At 30.6% G+C, this 14,547-nt stretch overlaps 1 protein-coding gene and 1 long non-coding RNA gene across 7 annotated transcripts in view; one reads left to right on the top strand and one right to left on the bottom strand.

Annotated features, from left to right (window-relative positions):
* Positions 1–14,547, bottom strand: part of LOC118202882 (uncharacterized) — a 236,379-nt gene that overhangs the window by 199,704 nt on the left and 22,128 nt on the right. Inside the window, exon 2 of the long non-coding RNA XR_015040654.1 lies at positions 2,378–2,541. This is a non-coding gene — a long non-coding RNA (uncharacterized LOC118202882). The remainder of the gene's footprint in view (positions 1–2,377; positions 2,542–14,547) is intronic.
* LOC118192724 (uncharacterized) overlaps positions 1–14,547 on the top strand; it is a 323,131-nt gene that overhangs the window by 16,376 nt on the left and 292,208 nt on the right. Inside the window, exon 1 of one of the 6 annotated variants that reach the window (XM_085814850.1) lies at positions 11,270–11,541. The exons of 2 other annotated variants lie outside the window; for them this stretch is intronic. The gene's annotated coding sequence lies outside the window, so the exon portion shown is untranslated. Of the gene's footprint in view, positions 1–11,269; positions 11,542–14,547 lie in introns of those variants that run through there. 3 more of the 6 variants (XM_085814874.1, XM_085814879.1, XM_085814887.1) reach the window with 3 other exon arrangements.

The following is a 14,547-nucleotide window of genomic DNA, read 5'->3' on the forward strand; positions in this document are numbered from 1 at the left end:
TATATTTATAATCTCTGAGTATATTTAATATATTTAATGTAGAAATATTGATTAAGAATATATGAAAGTAACATACAGTATACCTTCCTAACTTTTCTGAGAATTCATCATAAATCTAGGCTTGATTTGTTTCTATCCAACGTCAATCTAAGCTTGATTTTATTTATGTGAACACTTTACCATAGCTTTTAAAAAAAACATTTTTAATCGCTTCCTGAAATAAGTTGCAAATGTCTGATCTTATTTGTTCAGTTTAGGATTCTGCATAAAAAAATACAAATGCAGAGCTCAAGTTATTTCCAATAAGCAATCTTCAATTAAACGGTAGAATATATTATATCCAAAAAGCTATGAAAACTTTTACCATTTAAAAAGAATCTCATGTAATCCCAATAAATTCTGAAAATAAAGAAACATTTGGTACTAATGCAATGCATGAAAAATTCCTGAAATATTTATCAGGTGACTGTATGAGCCGTCTGAGAATTTATTATTTCACATAAAAGATATTTCACAAATTTATATTTTGATGTTAAAATCGTCTAAAGCTGCTCTTTCCATTTTTCATGCTCGTTATCTTATCAAGATCTCATTAATTATCGTAATGGCATGTCTGGCAAGTGTTGAAATTTTAGAAGAATATTTTGCAATTCTAATTATTAGTAACGATATTGTTACGGATTTTGTATTTATTTAGCTATTTTTAGTAGAATTTATAATTAAAATTGCTTCATATTTCCGCGCAATGCAGCACGAGACTTATCTGAAGAAAAAGCTAGGCCGGAAAAATTAAAATACAGGAGCACGCGCATTTAGCATTTTAATAAATAGATATCTCGTAATTGTACTCTTTTGCTATCCAGAAAAATCGAGAAAATACGTGCAGGATTAAAAAGGTTATAAAAGCTGGAGGAAAACATCTCAATTCAGTAGTTGTTTACTTAGTTCTTGTTGACTTTAGCGAATTCGCGGCGAAACCGGATTAGCTTTCTTTGTTTTGAATTGAGTTATACTGAACGTTTTAGTAGTTTAAAATATAACTACTGTGAGATATTGCGATATTGTATGAAGTCTCTGAGTAAATTTAAGCGTTTTGTATTTATTTTTGAGATAATAATAAATTTTATTAACTTCTTATCGAATTGTGCATTACGAACCCATGCGCACACAACAATATTTTATCTAATCTATATTTCAAACTTTTTACATAATATATTGCATCACTGTAATTAATAAAAGATATGTTCTAAAGCCATATAGTATCTGATTCTACACAAAATGAGATTTAATTCAATTAAAAATAATAAAAGAAGTAAAATTTTCACTTAGTTTAAGTACTCATCATGTGCAATGTTTAATTAGAATATAAAATGTACAGAACTAGCCCAGTTTATCGATCGATGAACTACAATTCCTCGTAATTCAGCTCTGTGAAGGCATGCTAATCCTTCAAGTTCGACAGAATGACAGAATATGTTAACATACATACAATATCTACTACGGCTCTAAGTTATTCAATAAACCTGAATGCCTCATTCCTTCACTAGAAGAACCTAGTAACCGCGAATTTGCTTTTAATGATATTAAATTGATATCTGTGCCGATTCTTAGTTCCTTTTAGTATTGCCTTATGGAACAGAAACGTTTCTACTCAAGATTGTTTGAAATTTCGAGAGGAGGGGAAAGGGGGAATGAAAAGGTAAAACAAATTTATCTATTTTGTTACTTATAGATGTGTTATTGCAATGCAGCTGATTTTTGTCTTGAGCAGTGTCATCCGCCCTCTTTAATAAAAAATTCTTTGTAAAATCCTGTTCTATCTGGTAACGTCCGTCCCACAAATAGATCGCGAGCAGAGGGGTTATTTATTCCATGAATATCAATGTTTAATATTTGGTCCTTAACGTTTGGGAAATTTAATCGAAAATATCGTTAGCATACATTAAAAGGCAGAAGGATACTCTGAAAACGAAAATTACGTAAATAGAAACATCTATTCGTGTTAACACCTTGTATATGCGATCTTATGCTGTAGAACTCAACATCAAGTTAAGCTATAAAAAATTAGCAAAAGATTAATGAGATTTAAAGAATGAAGACCAAAGACGAAGAATTGCCAAAGAAACCAAAGACGAAGAATTGCCAGAAATAGACGTAAAACTTGCGAAAATGGATTCAAGAATACTAAATTCAATTCCGGGAAAGCTTTAAATGTATTAACGTCGAAATCAGTCTAAAGCACAAATACCATTAATGCCTATATCGCAAATGCCATTATCAGAATTTTTCGGTTATTTCGAAGATTTTAATGTATTTAAAATTTGAACTGTGATGTATTGTAGTTCTGCTTTATATAAATAAATGTTTTTCTACTTACTATTTTCCCTTTTTGGTTCACTCGATGTCACACCCTTCATAACTCTTTCTGTGATTTTTTCTCCCGCTAAACTTTGGTTGCCATTCCATATTCTATGCCAATTTTCAATCCTCTTGATTCCTACTATGACCCCTCTGAATTGGTGAGTTTAATTCGGCAACACCCTATAAAAAAAAACATATGTCTGTTACCTATTTATAGTATTACTTACGTTTATTTGGATCGGGATACCCCGTCCCGTTCTTTCTTATAACATTCGTCTCAAAACAGGGCGTTGCCACACCCTTTTTCCTAAATGTCCAGAGCACCTGTAGACCGCGCACAGAGCGGTTATTCATTTTAGTCCTTGAGCTAACCATTTCCCAATAACCATCAGTGCTAACACAAGCATGCGGCTCTTATTATTGTGGCTTCTGAAGTTATTCTACTTGTTAACAAACATTGTTGTACTATATTACAGTCCATGATGTACTCGAATCTCATTATCTAGCAAACATACTTTTGAAATAGAAACAGGTTTGCAAAATGATATGATAATAGATGACATCGACGTGTTCAGCGGTTAATACAACTAAATTCAAAAATGAAATATTGTTCGTTATTAATTCAGGAATGCTCAAATTCAGAAATCGCAGGAATAAATTGTTTTCAGCAGTTCGGTTGGTGACTAACAAGTAAGTTAGGTGCTGAAATTTAAAGGTGGTGATGTATACAAACAGGATCTAGTAAATTCTTTTTGCTTATCTATAAATCGGATATTATCCATTTTTATTTAAATAAATATGTGTAAGTGTATCTAGGACAGTCTGTTTCTTACTATTTTGCCATAAATTTTACATAATAACATATTATCTTAACTAAGCATCGAATATTATGTTTTAAAATATGCGTTTTTTGATTTCTACTTTTTCTCTGCTAACAAAACCAGTGCTGTCTAACTCGAGTTATGCAAAATGTGGAAGCTTTTAATTAGTGTAATATGCTATTTTATTTTCTAGAATTGTATTATTTACCCAACAATGGTTACTATATGCAAAGTATATTTTAATTAGCATGGAATTACCCGACCATCTATTGTGATTTTCTCCTTATATACTGAAGCTTAATTTTCTTTCGTGCATTTCGTTTTTCTTGCCCAGTTTCCCTAAGAACGCCCTTTCAGGAAGACATCCATTCAGCGAAAGACACAGCTCTCTCAGCTACAACGGATGCCACTCTAATTACCTTGTCATGTAAATGGTATGAGATCAAAATAAAGCATCATATTTTGCTCTCGCACCGAAAGCAGCTCTTTATATTCCGTTGCATCGGCTTATTAAATTCTTCCATTATTCATCTCTTCTGCATTCGAAATTTTAATATTAACCAGTTTTCGAATTTTCAAATGACAATAAGTTATCTGAAAAAAGATTTTATTGAAATTAATCAGACATTTTTTAAATCTCGTTGACTAATAAAGGAATCTAATAAACTAATAAAGTCAAAAAATTATTTTAAAAATTGAACCTTTTCTACTAAAGATAAAACTAAAATGCTAAGAAAGGAAGTTTTATTATTAGTTACTATAAGCATATTTTAAATTAGATCAATATTTTCAGAGCAATATTTTTAAGGATTTCCCGACAAATAAATGATCTATAGTTTATACTTAACACTCATCACGAAGACATTCTTAGCACTTAATAGCGACCTCAGATTACAAAATAATTATCAGAAGCTTAGAAAAATTTCAATATTTTTAAATAATTCTTTTACATAAATTGATGCTAATAATAAACTACGGAAAAAGTTTCAGCTAACCCAGTTATAGGGATACAATATTTTAAACAAAATAAAAATGGTAAATAAATATATTTAAACTATAAAAACATTTCAGGTAGAAAATAAGCAATTTGCACAGAAAGGCTATTCATTTCGGTTTGGCATTTTGCGTTCATTCACTGTAAACGACGAATCACTTTTTAAATTGTTGCCACTAAATATTAGAGTCCTGTATTATATTAAATAAATTAAATAATGAAGTATCTGCTTAAATTTATGTCTGTTTCTCGCATTATGATAAAACAACGGTACCTAGAGCAATGAAACTTTGAATAATGTACGTTTCCACCTGAATATGGGCATCTGAAGCCAAAATTTGGAATTTGTTTTATTATCTATTTCATATTTTATAAAGCATGTGTCTTTGAGTAAGAATTTCAACGATTTCAAAGCCAGCAATGGCAACAACGTACGGAAAAAAAGAAGAAAAAAATTTTTTTTTAATCTCCAGCACGCGAGACTGTGTATCGGAAATTCTAAAGGTATTCTCTTTTAAAAATTTCGTGATATTATTGCTATTGAACTGAATTTTATGGTTTAAATGAGAAGAACATGATATTTAATAATTAAAGTAAAATATAAAACGTTAATAATATATATATATATATATATATATATATATATAACATTAATAAGTATACATAAACGAGAAACGCCGCTTTATGTATGCTTTTATATTGTTGATAATTATACAACTATAACATGCAAGTTAATTAAAGGCATTAAAACCTTAACCGGAAGATAAGAACAACATAATTCAATCATTTTTAATGAAACAAATGCACATTTTAAAACATTATAATAATAAAAAAACTGAGCTCACTGAGCCATGTAACAGCGTGGATAAATATATACATATATATTAATATACTTTTGGTGCAGCCTATTGCAACCGAAAAGGGAGGTGCAAATCTGCCTGTTATAGCAGTCCCACATATAAATTTTCAAAGTTATGAGGCTATTCATTTTTGAATTATGCGAGATACATACATACGTACGTACGCACGTACATATGTACAGATGCCACGAATAAAAGTCTCTTCTGAATCCATTTTAAATTTGTTTTATAAATCGCTTGGGGGGAAGAGTCCTTTATTCTGTCTTTCTGTACAGATGTCGCTAAAAAGCATCGTTAAATTGCATTCGATACCCGTCAAAACAGATATTTTCGTTGAAATAGGATACCCGAAATTTTTCGCGATTACAATACTTCCTTTTTACTTCGTATAAGGAAGTAATTATTTAAATGCCCCATAATATCAGGCGGAAAATCCAAAATCCTACAGACAATCTTCGTTCTTAAGTAGCAAGCACTCACTCAGCATTCCATTGTTTTTTGCCTGATGTTTTAAAACACACTCCTTCAAATTTCAAAATCTTGCAAGTACACCTGCTTTGGAAAGCCAGCGCACACTATAATGAAGGAGCAACTCGCAATCCTCCTTCATTTCTTCCGAGAAAATAACTCACGAATTCGTCGTCGATTCAGAATTCGATCCCATATTTTGCTGATACAACTCGCTTCAGTGTCAATAACAAAAGACAGGTTCAAGACCTTGGCGCAAAGAGCTTTTTGATAGGTAATGTAATGAAATGCAAAGGCGTTTCTTCCCAAATAAATTTCAAGCAACGTAACATAACCTTTTACCCTGCCAACAATGAAAGGCACTCCATCTGCGAAAACACTGCCTAATTTTGTCCACTGTGCTGTAACTTCAATTACATTTTTAAGATCTTTAAAAGAGTTCTTACCTGTAATGAAAACTAGTTGGCCAAATCAAGCAGTTCTACACAATATCAAACGTTCATGTAACGTACAAATCTGCTTAACTCCTCATTGCATGGACCTTATAAGAGATAGACTAACCCAGTGGGCGGGGCGCGCGTCACCGACATGTCCGCAAGAAAGAGTAGGGACGATCTGGTTTACTTTAACACTGAAACCTATGGCGTTTATATCACATAACTGTTTTTAATTATTAAATGCGATACGTTGTATAGTGATGAGATTATGAAAGTCACAGTTTTTTTCAAATAGGATTTAATATATCTCATTAAAGCACTTTTCACTTCATTTCGCGCATTTTTTGACGCTTAATTCTTGTACAAACATCTTTACTTTGGTAAAACGGTAAAAACTCTAGGCACAAAATTTATGAAGTTAATTTTGCGTAAAAATAAAATTAAATTAAATAAGTTTGATAGTACGTGATGCTTTGAAATAAATATGGTAAAATTAAACAAGATCTGTAAATTTTTTTAAAAAGTTTAATGAACATTTTCAGGCAGTAATTTTCAAAACTATAATAACATTACAAAACTATCATTTATTTGATTATATCCATCATTAAATAATTAACATTAAAGTGGATTATTTATTTTTGTAATTTATAAAATTCGGAGAATAAAATTTTCTGAGTGTAATGAAGGGAAAAAAAAAGATAAAATAAAATCTAGAAGCACTCAGATTTTATATTACGACCAAAAGGAACCTTTTTTTAACGTTTTGTGTGTTACCTATATTTATTAAATATGTTCTTCGCCCGTAAACCCCATTTGAAACATCGCCCGTAACATTTGAAAACAGCATATCTTTAGAATTTCCGCACTGGAGATAAAATTGTTATTTTATCTCCAGTGCGGTGTTACCGTTGCTCGCTTTGAACTCGTTGAGTTTGTTAATGAAAAATTCGTTAAAATTTTACAAAATATGAAATAGATAAAATCCAATTTAAAATTTGGTCGTCCAGATGCCCATGCTCGGGTGCAGGATTACATTATTCAAAATTTGATGGCTCTAGATACCGTCGTTTTTGTCACACTGCTAGAAACATACATGTATTCATGCAGATTCTTCATTACTTAATTTCTTTAAATATAATACAGGGCGATAATATTTGGTAACAGCAATTTGCAAGGAGAACGGACATTTATAGCGAAACAACGCAAAATGGCGCTTCGAGCTAATAAATTAAATTAACAGTAAATAAAAAAATCTTATGCAGAACTAAAAATAAATTTAAAAAATAATCACTTTAAAATACAAGCAAAATTAATTATTACGGTTAAATACAATTTTAATATTAGAATTAAATGTATAAAAATTAAGGCGTCAAAAATGTTTATCACTATTATGTATTATGAAATATAATTGAAATAAAATTCCTTTTTAGAAATTGTGCTATAATACTAATCTATAATTTTAAAAAAGCAGCACAATTTAGAATTTTAAACAAATTTTAAGCATAAAAATTGCAAGAGAAAATTGCTTGTTTGAAATTTTCTATTAGCTCAGATTTAAAATATTACTTTCTAAAAGAAGTAGTTACAAATTTCCTTACAACATAGGAAAAGCTAAAAAAATATCCAGCCCTGAAAGCATGCAATAGCTTTATAGTTATTTGGAACGCTAATTATGCTTGATAAATATGTTAAATTTTTAAAAATTTATCTCATTTTCAAAAATAAAAATACAGAGAAATTCTAATTTGTGAGATGAGGCGCTATAACCAGCTTATTCTTGACAATTATACACGCTGCAATAGGCAACCACTATTAAATTTCTGCAAGCCGTCCCTACTCCTCCGGATGTGATCAAGGTGTCAGTCGGGAACGCATCAGACGAAGGAGAAAACCCATTTGGGTTGGTCTTGTTTCCTATAAGGTTCATGGCTCATTGTTTATGATGTCCCAGCTTTCATCCAACGTAAAAAATTGTTGCTCGGTTAAGATTTCTTTTTTTTATTGATCAGTTCTGCAGTGTGATTGATCTGATAGGATATTTGCTGTTGAAATCACTGCGCCGTAGTTTTAAATGTCGGTCCAAGTTCACATATTCCACATACCAAACAAACAGGCTTGAAAATATTTTGATGAGCAAACAAAGTTTTTTTCCCTGAGAGTTTTAAAATAACGAATTACAATATTCATATTTTCTTTTCTATATCAAAAGTTTACTCGTGGACATATTGAAAAAAAGATAAACAACAACAAAAAAGTTTTTAAAACACTTATAACGTCTTTCTTGCCAGCTGAAAATTAACTGAGGCAGACTGTGACAATGTCGCATTAGCTCTCGTTCGAGAACGGACAACCATACCAAGGCACAACGGCGCCAAAGCAAAGCTAATCAAACCATTGGGTTCGTTCCGTGACTACGCTGAGTAACCACATCGTTGTCAAGCAGTGCCGCTTTCCGTCACTGCTGCATTCAGTAATATACGAATAGTGTTTCTACGAAGTTTTACGAAGTTTCTGAGGAATATAATATTATATTTTCAATTTTTTTTTAGTATTCTTCGCATACCACTGTTAAAACTCTTCCATGCCACACTGTTGCCCATGAGTCGCGATTTTGCCATCCATGCCAAATGGTAAATATGCCAAATTTTCTGCTCCTAGAACATGGTGTCAATCTTCATTTTTTGTCAGTTCTCGGATTCATTTAACCGTGTTGCTCATGAATGTTCCCCAGATCACATTATTCTTAATTAAGGTGACCAGATTTTAACATAGGTAAAGCGGGACATCATTGACCGGGGGGTGATTAAACATTTGGTTTATACAGAGTAACACAAATTTTCATAGAACGAAAAATCGCATTGTAATATACGTATTTTTAAAATTTCAACACAAGTACAATTTACAAATACATTAAAAGCAGTTATGTATAGTATTATTTTATTCTTTGGCATATTTCTCGTTTGAGTGAGTTTTGTTTAGTATATTGCTGTCGTTGTTTGAAAGGTCATAAAATTTTTCACAAGAATTTGTTAAATTATAGTCCACACATAAAATGGCTTTCAAAGTCTCAACACTTAATAATTGTGATTTTTCTGAGGTCCGTCCTTTATTTACCGTAGGAAAAAAAGCGCTCAGTCACAGCATTAGTTCCTGGGGTATTCCACAGTTTTTAGCGCATTATTGTATGGAACATGGCTTGTTTCAAAATGATGAAATATTTCTAACCATTTGTTTTCTATTGTGATGTTCGCTGATGTGTAAGATTTAATCTTTTCCTTATCAAAATATTTTTTAATAATGTCTAATTAAAAAGATCATTTTTAGAAACATTACTATATGGGGAATTTTGAGTAATATGATCGAATGATTTTTGTACATTCGAATTAAGTTCTTGTTTTAATATATTCCCTAGCTTGTCGTGGATTCTTCCTTAAAATCGGGACTTTTTTAAAAAGCCGCAGGACACGGGAAAATCTGTTAAAAATCGGGACTGTCCGGCCAAAAGCGGGACGTCTGGTCACCTTGTTCTTAATTCACTAGAGAGCTGTTGTGGAATCAGCCCAATAGTATTCGTTCGAAATCTCAGTTCCAATATGTTTTTTTTTTTTTTTTTTTTCCCACAAATGAAATTAATCTAGCTTCAGTGAAAAAGGATAGTACCTCAAATCGCGGTATTGTGAATTCACTTGGTACATTAATCGTGCCCTGTTTCCAGAATATTTACATTTTTGACACTAGTGTGGTAGGAAGAGGATCAGACAAATAGCGTTTAAGCAGCACAAAGGCTGAAGCTAAATTGCGTAGTTATCCAATATGAAAGCTCACCAAGAAGAAGGTTTTGGTTTAGGTTAGAAAGGTTTCAGTTCTCAAAATTTTGAGTTCAGTTTCCGAAGAAGCTACATCACCAGCTCTACGCAAGCCATGTGACACATATTAATCTAGAAATGGCGCTGTCCAGAAAGTTATTACTTCTTTTAGACTACAGAGAAGAAATGCCCAAATTAAAAACCTATTGTTAAATTTAATTATAAATTGGGTTTGCTTATTTACTATCTTACATATCCTCTCTTTCAAAGAGATAAAGGCTCGGAAACAGAAAAGCTTTTTTAGAAGAAAGCATTAAAGAATTAGCAAAGCAAGGAAAATAAAATTTAAAAAAAATGATTTAAATAACTTTTTTAATTAACAAAATCTTGTAGATAATCATTTTTAACAAGAAATGCAAACTGAAAATTCTATTGAAATTTCGAAAGTTTGTAAGTTCATTTTTCTATACAAATACCGTAAGAAGTGTCCTAGTTGTTTCAAGAAAATACCTGGCAATTACAATTCTGTAAAATCTTTGCTGGAATATCATAATCATAATATTTTGTAATCTTTAACCTGAAACTCTTTCATACAAATTGTTGTTGTTTAAAAAATTAATGAAGTCAAAATTTTACAATTTTTTTGGTCAATTGTAGTTTTCTTGTTTATTGTAATAATACTTTAATATTAAATTCTAAAAAGGCTTTTCTATCGCCAAGCCTTCTTCTCTTTAAAGGAAGGAATATGTAAGATAAAATATGTAACTTTTTAATTTAATTGAGTTAGAGCCTCCTAATTCTTTATTATTAACTTGGATACTTTCCCTATCTATTCTAAAAATAATAATAACTTTTCTGTACTGCGCTATTTTAGTTTGTTACATGGCTTACGTAACGTAGGTGATATAGCTAATTCGGAATTTGAACTCAAAATGTTAAGAACTAATACTTTTCTAACTTAAACCAAAACATTCTCTTAGTGACCTTCCGTACTGGATAATTGTTTACTTTTAGCTTCAGCTGTCCTGCACTAAAGGTGCTACTTCGCTCCCTTTGCTTACTGTTTACAAGTGTCCCCTTCGAGCGTCATGATTCTAACTACGCAGTAAAATCTCTCCAAATTATAATACAGAGAACCATCGCCAATCTGTTGCGGACACAGCTTTCTCCAAGTCACATTATTACAATAATTACCTGTTTTTATTGAATATATATATGCAATAGAAGAATATATTCCTTTTTTAGCTTCTCTTTGAGTAATTTAATTTATGTCAAAGTTTTATTGTGTGTATATATGTGTACATTTGTCTGCATTAATCTATCAGTGATTATTCATATATGTAAAGAGTGAGGGAGAGGAAATCACATACGTTTTCACATACTTAAGGCATAGTACTTTGATCTTCAAGAACGTTAATTTTCTGATAACACCAAAATATTTAATACTATTTTTTCCAACAATTCTTTGGCGTAGGACTTCTGTTATATAACTGTAAGTTAAAATGTATAGATTTCCCCTATAGCATCTACTGTGCATCGGTATGTCCGATACGGAGATCGAATTTTGACAATAAGTGTTTGGCACAGAAAGGGCGCTACAATCGCAGGGTAATCTAGGAGGAGGCTGTGAGAGCGTAGGGGTTAGGTTCTCCGTCGAGTGAAAGGGTGCGTGGTCTCACTTCATTCCACTGGCCGGGAGAAAGCACTTGTGAAACTTTAACCGTGTTTTCTTACAATCAATACGACTTGTGGATTACTCTACATCGGATATTTCTTCATTCGGACTTCGCTAAAGTAAGTAGCCACGAAATAATTCTGAATAAATTTTCCAATTTAGCTCGAATTTAAGTTTCTGTTTTCGTTCGCTGTTATATTCCTGTTTTTAAATTTAGTAAAATGTGATATATTGTAGTTTTTAAATTTTTGTTCTTAACTGTTATAAAATTATTCAACTCGATTAAAAATTATCCAATCTTGGTATATCATATTTATAATGTGTATCGTTGCAATAATAATCTGAAGAAATATTTGCATAAGAGAAAAAAATAAATTTAAAGTAAAATAGATAGTTATATAATTTCTGAAATTGCTTGTGAAGAGCAAATTTTATTTTATAAATTGTTTCAAGGTAAGTCTCTGATATCTGATTTTGATTGAAAATACATTTTCTAAAGTATATTAATTTTTAAAATTTCAGTAAAGTATGTGCTTTTTATGTCTTTTGTACGCCGTGTATTAAATTAAATTTTTATTTCTTTACATATTTACCAAGTGAATTCACAATACCGCGATTTGAGATAATATTGAAATTTTTACGCTTTAAAAATGAAATTAATGCATATCAGAAAGAAATCGTGATATTCGTTTTTAAATAACTCATTTTATCAAAAGATGTACTTAAGTAAATGAGTTTTATGACATTATTCAGTTATTCACTACTGTTACTCATTCTTAAAATACCCTTTTCAGCATGAATAAAAAATAAATTTAAAATTAAATAAAGAAAATACTGCTAATGTTATTAGCAACTACTGTTTGCTAATATAAGCATAATACTTGAAATAACGTTTAAGATATATTATAATTTATGTATAGCAAAAAATACTTTCAGTCTTTTTCAATTTATATGTTGATATGGAAGAAAAGGAACTGAAGTTAAAAAAATTACTTCTGAAGCTAAAATCACCTAATGATATTCTAGAATTAATTATGTGCTATGTGAAGAAATTCGTTAATAAAAATACTTCTAAGGTGCAGAGAATTTCATATGGAAACACATGAACAAATAACTCTACAAAATAAATCGTTTATTATAAAAGATATCTCTAAAATACAAAATAATTACATATTCCTGATTAAGAGCTGTATGTTTTATCCAATGTAATTATATAGTCTGCGTGTATTCTTTGAGAGCATACACTTATAAAACCCTATGTTGAAGACTAAGTAGCGCTTTCTTGCTATGTCTTTAAGAATAAATACTGCAGATGAAAGGTTAAACAACCCTTTTTTATTAAATCTAAATTAAACCAGATGCACGAACATCGTGCTCATAATTCACCACATCTTGTGGCTACGTAACGGAAAATAAGAATGTAACAATGCAATAGTAATTTAAGATCATCTAATGACTGACTCTTTAGCTTAACTAACGCTAAATCGACTATACACAGCAATGGCGAGCCGAGAATATCAGAATAAATTGAAAGGTGTCAAACGCCGAACTAGAGAGCTAATTTTAAACTCGCAACATGAACATGGGAACTAAGTCCGCTGCTACTCTTTTGAACAATTGAAAGAGCTTAAATGCTGCTTCTGAAACACGTTGAGAATTTACATCTACGTCATATAAAATTTGCATTCCGGCATGAAATTGAAATCAGGAGAAACAGGAAAGCCCAACTAAAAATAACTGGTTAGAATAAAGTAAAACCTTACATAATAAGTTAGAAAATGAAACCAAGAATTTAAAATCTTAACTGTATTAAAAATTTGTTGATAAAACCTAAGTCAGTTTAATGAAAAGTTCATAAAGGATAAGACAACAAAATGTATTGAAATTCTGCAAAATACATGATAGAATGGTATACACTTTGCGAACTATTTGTGGATATTTGCTAAAATGAAACGTCTTTATTCATACGTACTAGACAAAAAATACTTTATTCAGACGTACTTTATTGAAAGTTCTTTGAATAAAGACGTACTAGACATACTTTATTCAATGAATGCAAGTATGTTTAAAAGTATTCAATGCTCAGTTATGATGGGGAACTTTATTCTGTATTCCAAATTCATCATTCTACCAAAACAATATTGTTCTGTTTTCATATGTTAAGCATTTAAATATTTATTGCAAAATTTTGTATTTAATTTGTCATTTTATTAGTGCTGAATATCGACTAACTGTGCCACAGATATTCATAATTATTACATACATTTTGTAGCAAAACTAATTACAGGTATTTCCTTAATATGATAATTTGGGTCCATCTCGGAATAATGCGATTACAATCTATCAGTTATCTTTACGTCAGGGCAATTTTTTCCGTCTTCCAGGAAAGTGCGGGCAAAAACTTTAACATTTCCGAGATTGTTTTAAAGTTCTCAGTTTAGAAACTTTTTGAATGCTTTCTCTTCAAAATTATTTACTTGATTTCATAGTAATCTTCACGGTGTTATGTAATACCTCTTTATATAAAAATCAAAATTATCCCATTTTCATATAATAGCAGGTAAATGTTACTTTGGTTAATGTATATATGTAAATTTTAGCCTTTTGACAGAGTGATAATTCTACTATTAAAGGAAATACTGAAATTACTAATCAAGTGATTATTGCATTACACGGAAATAGATTTACGATGTTTGAAATTAATGATCTTTGGGTGACGAATTTTGGCTGACATACATTAATTAACTATCATATAATACTACGGAGAAATTCTTAAAAAGACAGAATTTCTATTGCTCTATACAATGATTACATGCAGGCCTCCATCCCAATAGATTGTGTTACTTTTGAAGGAAAAATAAAAATTTTATTGAGTAATTAATTCTCAGATATATGTAGATATATATAGCGTGTGTGCATGTTTGCGTTAGATAAAAATAACGTAAACCAAATTTTAGCTTTAATTTGCAATCGTTCCTTTAATCTCCCCCGTAATTTAGTTATTTCCCTTTTCTGCTAAATAATAAAAAAACACTAACCGGTATCATTTTAAAATTAAAAGCTGTGATAGGATTCTCACGTAAAATTCATGATACTTATATAAAGCCTCAGCGAATAACAATTTT

The sequence above is a fragment of the Stegodyphus dumicola genome, chromosome 1 (genome assembly GCF_044657685.1).
Source record: "Stegodyphus dumicola isolate Sdum_Otavi_A_Nest chromosome 1, ASM4465768v1".
NCBI lineage: Eukaryota > Metazoa > Arthropoda > Arachnida > Araneae > Eresidae > Stegodyphus > Stegodyphus dumicola.